Source organism: Puma concolor, chromosome E4 (genome assembly GCF_028749965.1).
Source record: "Puma concolor isolate L17-30 chromosome E4, mPumCon1.1.hap2, whole genome shotgun sequence".
NCBI lineage: Eukaryota > Metazoa > Chordata > Mammalia > Carnivora > Felidae > Puma > Puma concolor.
In genome coordinates this window covers 25705408-25714120 of record NC_141683.1, presented here as the reverse complement: position 1 = coordinate 25714120, position 8713 = coordinate 25705408, and the positions used below count along the sequence as shown (strand labels likewise).

Sequence of the window (8713 nt, the reverse complement as noted above, 5' to 3'; positions counted from 1 at the left end):
GGCCAAAGTGGGCTACCTGTCGCCACTAACCAGGGACCGCTCTTGTGGGAACTTTGGAAGATGTCTGGAATCACAACGGAGTCACCCCTTCTTTTCTTTATTTAAAAACGTGTGTTAAACATCACCATGTTCTAGACTCTGGGAATACAGCCGTGAACCCAAGGGACAAAACCTCACCCCCCATAGAGCTTACCTTCTCCAAGGGGGAAACAGTCAAGGGACAGACAGGCAAATACACAGGCAGGTGATGGCATGTGCTACGGAGCAAAATAAAGCAAATCAGGGAATGTAGGGAAGAGCAAGTGGGGGTGGGGTGCTGTTTTGCATCGGACGGTCAGGGAAGGCCTCCCCGTCACTCGCCCTAAATGCAGAGGGGGTAAATAGGGAAGAGCATTCTGGGCAGAAGGAAGAGCAAATGCAAAGGCCCTGAGGTGGAAGTATGCCTTGCATGGTCAAAGAGGAGCAAGGCGGTGCGTGTGTCTGGAGGGGAAGGGAAGCGACGTGAGGAGATGAGGGGTGTGTAACAAATCAGCACCTGGGTTTGGGAATCAGGTATCCAAGGTAGCACTTGCCACTGTGGTAACACTCCACAGTTCCATGGAGTGTTATGTTCATAACAGCAGCCTGGTTTGGGGCGGGGGGATTGTGCCTCTGGCTGCACCACTCTGCTCTTCTCTATTAATCTCCAGCGTTCTCCTCACTTACAGGGAGGGGGCCCCAGAACCTCAGGCCTTGTCTTCACTCCACCCTAACCTTGTCATCACCCAAGACAATGTCAGTGGCCAGGTAGCCAGTTCCCCAGCGTGTCCTAGTTATGGGAGGCATTAATGGATGTAGGGATGGAGAGATTAAATGGATCTGTGACCAGATGAGTTTGGCTAATGATGAATAAGCAAAGAACAGTGGAGAAAAAGAAAATTTCCCTTAAAACCAAAGCTGATGGAAGCCACTGCTCGTCTTCTAAGGAGGCTGGCTGGGTTCATGTCAGTAACACCATACTCTATGGCTCCATTGCATTCATAGGGACTGAGGAGAGGAAGAGAAGGAAGCACTAACATTTCCAACCCTCTGCCACCTTTTCTGTGTCAATCGAGGGCAAGTCCAGGAGTAGACAGCCCTTTGTGTTAGCAGAGATGTAAGGTTATCCCGTGCCCTTGTTTGCCAGGGAGCTTCCCACTGCACACCTGTTGTCCCAGTGACGTTATTATGAGACTGCCTTTCACTCGGAAGTGTCATAGTTTGGCTTTTGACTCTTGGCTCGGAGGAGGCAAAAGTTCAACTGTCTTCGGTCACCCCGAATCCGGGTCTATCTGACACCAGCCCCCTCTACCAGGCCGCCTAAGTTTGACCCCAAGGAAATCAAAGTCCTATACCTGAGGTGCACCGGTGGCAAAGTTGGTGCCACATCTGCCCTGGCCCTGAAGATCGACCCACAGGGTCTGTCTCCAAAAAAGGTTGCCAAGGCAACTGATGATCGGAAGGGTCTGAGGATTACATTGAAACTGACCGTTCAGAACCGACAGGCCCCGGTTAAAGTGGCACCTTCTGCCTCTGCCCTGGTTATCAAAGCCCTCAAGGAACCCCTGAGAGACAGAAAGAAGCAGAAAAACATTGAACACAGTGGAAATATCACCTTTGATGAGATTGTCAACATTGCCTGATAGAGGCAGCACCAATCGTTAGCCAGAGAACTCTCTGGAACCATTAAAGAGATCCTGGGGACTGCCCAATCTGTGGGCTGCAGCGTTGATGGCTGCCACCCTCATGACATCATAGATGACCTCAATAGTGGTTCAGCGGAATGTCCAGCTGGTTAAGAATCACAAAGGAAACTATTGCAATGAAGGATCGTTTGACAATAAAAAATAAAAGTGTCATAATTTGGATGGTAAACTGTGTGGTCATCCATTAACAAGACTTTGAAGGTGCAAAGGTAGGTCTAAGGCCAAGTAAGGAGGGGAAAGTGAGGATGCCTTATACAATAAAATGAGAAGGAGTTGGGTGGGGGTGGAGGAGGCTGTGTTGGGGGATAACAAGGAAAATTTTGAGGGGAAGAGGGGCTAAAAATCACATAAAAGATTTTTACCGGCGCAAACCTCAGTAAAGCCTGCTTAACACAGCAATGCCCAATGTGGGTATTTTGGGGAAGGAGAAAGGGGACTGAAATCCACATCTTGGTCAGCATAGAGCACGAATAAGAGGGAAGTGGTCAAAGGTGCTATATGAATGAGTTGGACAATTCGGGGAGGGGCTGAATTCAGCTGGAAGTGAGTACAGGAACACAAACCCTCTGGAAATTCTCGGAAATCTCAGGGAGGGCCCCAGAGTTTCCAACAGCTAGAATAGTGAGCCAATGATATTTAAATCTTAATGGATAGACTGACCTCCACATAAATCTGAGATGTAAAATTTAAACAGGTCTCTTTATGGCAAGACTTCTCGGAGCCTCCAATATGTAATGTGCTTGGTGAATAGCTATGCAGTATCCTTTAAACTCTTCATAGCCCCAAGGAGCATCCCATAGGGCAGGAATTATTTCTTGTAACACCTTGTGGGAAGAGCTGGAATAAGGGGGCAACTGCCTAGGTGTCACACTGTCACAGAAGGTCCCCGGGGACCAGGCTAGCTCTGCTTCTGCCCAGGGAGAGTGCAGAGTAGCCTTTAGACTTTCATGGGGGCAAGTGGGGTGACTGTGCCCAGCTCGAAGCCAAGACGCCCCCTCTACCAGCCTTGATTTCTGCACGAGGGCTTCCAATTCTTAATGAGGCAACAAGAGACATGTCTGTAGAGCAGCAGGTGTCAGCTGGGAGAAATTTCATACCCCTTCCAGGGGACATTTGAAGATATCAGGTGACATTTTTGATTATCACAGTGAGATGGTGTGTGTGTGTGTGTGTGTGTGTGTGTGTGTGTGTGCACTACTGGGACACGCTGGGTAGAGGCCAGGGATGCTGCTAAATATCCTACCATGCATTGTATCGCCCTCTGGAAGCTAGAATTAGCCTGCACAAAAAATGTCAGTAACGCTGCTCTTGAGGATGGCTGCCCTGGGGTCTTCCTAGAGCTCGTGTGTGAGTCTGCCTTGGTGCTGGCTCCCAGGCTAAAATACAGATATTGCCCAGCTCTCTCTGCCCCAACCTTGGGACCCGTGGTGATTCTAACAACAGTAAAACGAACACTTAATAGTGATTAAGAAATCTTAGCAACTAGAAGGGAGGATGACCAACCATCCTGATTGGCTGGGGATGGTACTGGTTTTAGCATCGAGAATTCCGGGTCCCAGGAAACCCCTCGGGTCTGAGCTAACAGCTAGGACTCCAATACTAAATCAATGTTTGTGACTTTGGAGCAAGCTTCCCTTCCCACTTCAGATGGCAGAATTCTGGACATCTCCAGCTAAGGTCTGGAGATCAAGTGAGCTATGTGCCCAGGTCTTGGGCTCTAGGATAAATTCCTCCAGCTCATCCTCAGAAATTGTCCACAGATCACCAGCCTGGCAGGGGTAGCTGTCTTCCTCTCTCTGTTACCCACCCGCACCCATGGCTCCTGCATCAGTCTCTGAGGAGCTGCTCAGTGCATTTTGCTGAATGAGTGAATTGATGCTGTTCTTCTGGAAGATTCTTGGGAAATTCTGTTAAGTAGGTGGAGGAGCTTCTAGACGTTGTGGCCATTGTTATTTCCCCTGGAAAAGTACAATTCTGCAAGGCCCTGAAAACCCTCAAAGAAAATGTATCTGTTTTAACAAGGACAGGGATCTGGAACATGAAATACTTTGCAAAGTCCTAAGAGAAATCTCTCTGTGTGACTGGAAAAGAGGTTTACTTGCTCTCTTAATATTTCTATTACAGGATAGAAAAAACCAGCTTCTCAGTGCCCAGCAGGGAGGAGTATTTTATCACTGACATTATTTAGAATTATTGGCTCAGGGTGATAATAAAAGCAGACTGCTTTTAGTTTCATTGTTTTAAAATCCCCTGCAGGGCACCTGGGTGGCTCAGTCGGTTAAGCATCTGACTCTTGGTTTTGGCTCAGGTCATGATCTCACAGTTCATGAGTTCAAGCCCCGCATAGGTCTTTGCACTGACAGTGTAGAGCCTGCTTGAGATTCTCTCTCTGCCCTTTCCCTGCTTGTGCTCTCAATCTCTTTCTGTCTTTCTCTCAAAAATAAATAAACTTTAAAAAATTAAAAAAATAAAATCCTCTATAGACAACACACCCCTTTAACACCTGCCTCCCAGATGGACAGCTCCCACTGTCACCTGCATCACCCCCTTGGGTTACCACTGAGCTGACAGCGTAACCCAGCTGTTCGCTGATTGTGTACAACCCTTACCAAGTTAACTAATGTCCAGCCTTTTTTCATCTCTAAAATGGAAATAATAATGACTACCTCAACAGGAGTTGTCCAATGATGTTATATGAAAATATTCTATAAACTGTAAGATGCTATAGAAAATGTGAAGAGTTATTATCGGCTGGTTAATACAATTGATTATGTTCTAAGGAGTTATTTCTCATTGACTAGTAGTGGAGTGAACTAGAATCAGCAGGACTATGTTGCCATCACTCGAAGGCAGTGGCCATTATCCATTAACACGGGTAGTGTTTTTTGTTTTTTGTTTCCAAACCTGCCTCAAGTATCATTTAGCAGCAGGTTCTCATAAAAAGGAACTGGACAAATAAATAAATCACATGACCCCCAATTTTTCACTTCCTTAGGAGCTGATCATCTAAGTGGGAAGCTAAAATAGACACAAAAAAGTAGAAGACAATTTGTGCACCAGGTGGGCTAGCCTGGATGGAAGAAAGGACACACTCGATGTGCAAACATCAAGTATCCCAAACTTAATGAAATTGACGAGGATCCTTGTTTTTAGAAAAAAATGTAGGGGCGCCTGGGTGGCGCAGTCGGTTAAGCGTCCGACTTCAGCCAGGTCACGATCTCGCGGTCCGTGAGTTCGAGCCCCGCGTCAGGCTCTGGGCTGATGGCTCAGAGCCTGGAGCCTGTTTCCGATTCTGTGTCTCCCTCTCTCTCTGCCCGTCCCCCGTTCATGCTCTGTCTGTCTCTGTTCCAAAAATAAAAATAAAAAACGTTGAAAAAAAAAGAAATTTAAAAAGAAAAAAATGTATTTCAGGCTTTGGAAAAATAGTGGACTCTAATATACTCTGAAAACACGTTTCTTGGCGTAGATGTTCAAAACTTGATCTAGTAGGGGCAGGCGCCTGGGTGGCGCAGTCGGTTGAGCATCTGACTTCAGCTCAGGTCATGATCTCACAATTCATGGGTTCGAGCCTGATGCTGTGCTGACAGCTCGGAGCCTGGACCTGCTTCAAATTCTGTGTCTCCCTCTCTCTGCCCCTCCCCTGCCCACATTCTGTCTCTCTCTCTCAAAAATAAATAAACATGAAAAAATGTTTAAAAACAAACCTTGATCTAGGAAATTCACTGACACCCCCTGGAAACACACCAGCTGGGACAATCCTGACTGCATGAGGAAAATGGGGGGACATACAGGGGCCGGAACATGTTAGATGAATGTTCCCTGAGACCTGGTGTCTATGAATTGCTGTCTCATACCTCCTGTGTCTTTTCCATGATTTGGGGGTCTCCGCCCGTCCTTTTGATGTTGAAGCACCACAAGGCTCTCTCCCGGGACCTCCATCCCTTCATTCTACTCCCAAAGGCTTCAGGGACATCTGCTTGCTGAGGCCACTGAAATGTCCATCTCAAACTGTAGATAGAAGCTAGGGTTTCTCTGACAAAGACTGTGATGAGCCTCTGGGTCTGTTTTCCTGACTCCCTTTTACTTTCCAGAATATAGCACTCACCACACTTTTGTGTGATTTCGTATCTGGAGTCTATGATCCCAATCCCTTGAGAATAGTGACCACGTCTATCTTCTTTACTCTGTATTCCAAGTGCTTAGCATAGGGCCAGGCGCATCACGGACTATCCAGAAACATCCGCAGGATGAATGAATGGTAGAACCATTTAGGGGAGAACAACACAGTGGTCATGGTAGGAAAGCCCTTGATTTTTTCTAGAATTATTTTTTTTAATACCAGCTTAATTGAGGTAGAATTCACTTACCATACAATTCAATGCCACAGTTGCAGTCTGCCCACAGAGGCACATAACCAGCACCACGATCATTTTTAGAACAACTTTCATCACCCCAGAAGGAGCCATGCTCTCAGTAGCAGTTACTCTCCACTTCTATTTTATTTTATTTTATTTTATTTTTAATTTTTTTAAACGTTTATTTATTTTTGAGACAGAGAGAGACAGAGCATGAATAGGGGAGGAGCAGAGAGAGAGGGAGACACAGAGTCTGAAACAGGCTATAGGCTCTGAGCTGTCAGCACAGAGCCCGACGCGGGGCTCGAACTCACGGACCGTGAGATCATGACCTGAGCCGAAGTCGGACGCTTAACAGACCAAGCCACCCAGGCGCCCCGTCTATGTTATTTTTAAGAGGTAATAGGTTCAGTGGGTTAAGTGTCCAACTCTTGATTTCGGCTCAGGTCATGATGTCACAGGTCATGCATTTGAGTCCCACATCGGTCTCTGCGCTGACAGTGCGGAGCCTGCTTGGGATTCTCTCTCTCCCACCTCTCTCTGCCCCTCCCTTGCTTATGCTGTCTCTCAAAATAAATAAATAAACTTTAAAAATGGAAAAGATATTAAAACCTAATGTTTGCAGAGTGTTTTGCAATGAATGGAGTGCTTCACGTGAACTCATTAATTCTTAAGCAATTCGGGGACGTGGGCATCTCAGTGCATCTGTCACTGAGGTTAAACTTTAGGTTATAGACTGAGATCACGAATCAATAAAAAGTTTGAACTGAAAGGGAGGAGAGGAGTGGAGGGGATGGCCAGGGGCAAGAAGCTCCTGGCCATAGACTGTTGACTCTGGGAAGGTGCAGGCCTTGGTGCTTGTCATGCGAACTTAGGGTTGTGCACTGCACAACCCCATGGCGTTGAGTGTCAACCTACTTGCCGATGCAGAAAATCCACTAGGGGGTATAGAAAGTATGCAAATATTGCAGAAAGCAAGTGGTTTTCAAACTGATAATAAAAGTTCTGAGTTTGAATCCTGGTTCTGCTAGTTACTACAATCCTGAATTTGGGAACCTCCCCAAGTTTCAGCTTCTTTGTTTTATTTTATTTTATTTTATTATTAAAATTTTTTTTAATGTTTATTTTTTTGAGAGAGACAAAGAGACAACACAAGCTGGGGAGGGGCAGAGACGGAGACACAGAATCTGAAGCAGGCTCCAGGCTTGGAGCTGTCAGCACAGAACCTGATGTGGGGCTCGAACTCACAAACCATGAGCTCATGACCTGCGCTGGAATTGAGAATCCAATGCTCAACTGACTGAGCCACCCAGACGACCCCAGCTTCTTCATTGTAAAATAGTATCCTCCTTATAAGTTTGTTGTGGGGGTTAAATGAATTAGTGTAAACAAAGCAAGTGGTACAGTTGCTGACACTCATTAAATAATAAAACATTTTATTACTAATGATAAACAGATTTGAAAAAAGTAAACTAAAACCTTTGTGGCAATGACACTCTGTCATTACTGAAAAATGATCGTTCATTGCTCTCCAGATTGTAGATAATGGGCTCACTCCAATCCTGCTACTGGAATACATCTTCTGCAAGTAGAGGGCAAAGTGATTCAAAAACCATAAGAGCACTTTCCTTGAACGTAGATATTCACTTCAAGAACTTAATCCTAAGGAAATAGTCTGAACTAAGGGGGGAAAAAAATCAGTGTGTACAACGTTATCCATGATGGTTTTGTCTGCAATAGTAAAAACACTGGAAACAACTGAGTGATGACCCAAGGAATGGTTTGAATTTGGGTTATACCAGCAAAGTGGGATATTAGGCAGCCATTAAACATACCACGAAGGGATATCTAGGTGGCTTAGTCAGTTCATCTATCTTGGCTCAGGTCATGACCTCATGGTTTGTGAGTTTGAGCCCCGTGTCAGGCTCTGCACTAACAGCATAGAGACTGCTTGGGCTTCTGTCTCTCCCTCTCTCTGCCCCTCCTCTGCTCTCTCTCTCTCAAAATAAATAAAATAAACTTAAAAAAAAAATACCATGAGGGGGGCACCTGGCTGGCTCAATCAGTAGAGTTTGCAACTCTTGATCTTGGGGTTGTGAGTTCAAGCCCCACGTTGAGTGTAGAGATTATTTAAAAATAAAATCTTTAAAAAAATGCCTGAAAACTTTTTGGGCCCTGAGGGACCCACCTGAGCAGACACCCTGAGGAGAGAGGGAGCCTGGAAAAGGATGAAGAGAGAAAAGCAAGCAAAATACCTGAGATACGGCTAAAAGGGTGGTGACTGCCAGATAGTGGGAGCCTTCTGGATCTTAGTCAGGATCTTGGATTTCATCCTAAGTGCAATGGGAGGCCATGGGAGGCTTTGGCAGAGGATGCCATCACCAGAGCTGTGGGTTTTAAAAGCTCCTTTGTTACAGTGCGGAAAACAATTTGGAAAAGTATTTTTAAAGAGCAAGTATGCAGGGGAAGTATTATAAAAAATGGATCAGGAAATGGATTCGGAAAAACGGACTAGGAAAATGATCGCATAGTGAGCGGGGTGTTTTCTCTTTGCCTGAAAATTCCTATTCCTGTTGACACCCCATTAAAGATGGAGAGAGAAAATGCTCTCCTGTAGAGAGTAGCTGCGTTCTC

The 8713-nt window shown here is 45.7% G+C and overlaps 1 pseudogene; it reads left to right on the top strand.

Moving 5' to 3' along the window:
- The first annotated feature begins 1262 nt into the window (after positions 1 to 1262).
- Positions 1263 to 1820, top strand: LOC112857734 (large ribosomal subunit protein uL11 pseudogene; annotated as a pseudogene).
- Positions 1821 to 8713: the final 6893 nt, after the last annotated feature.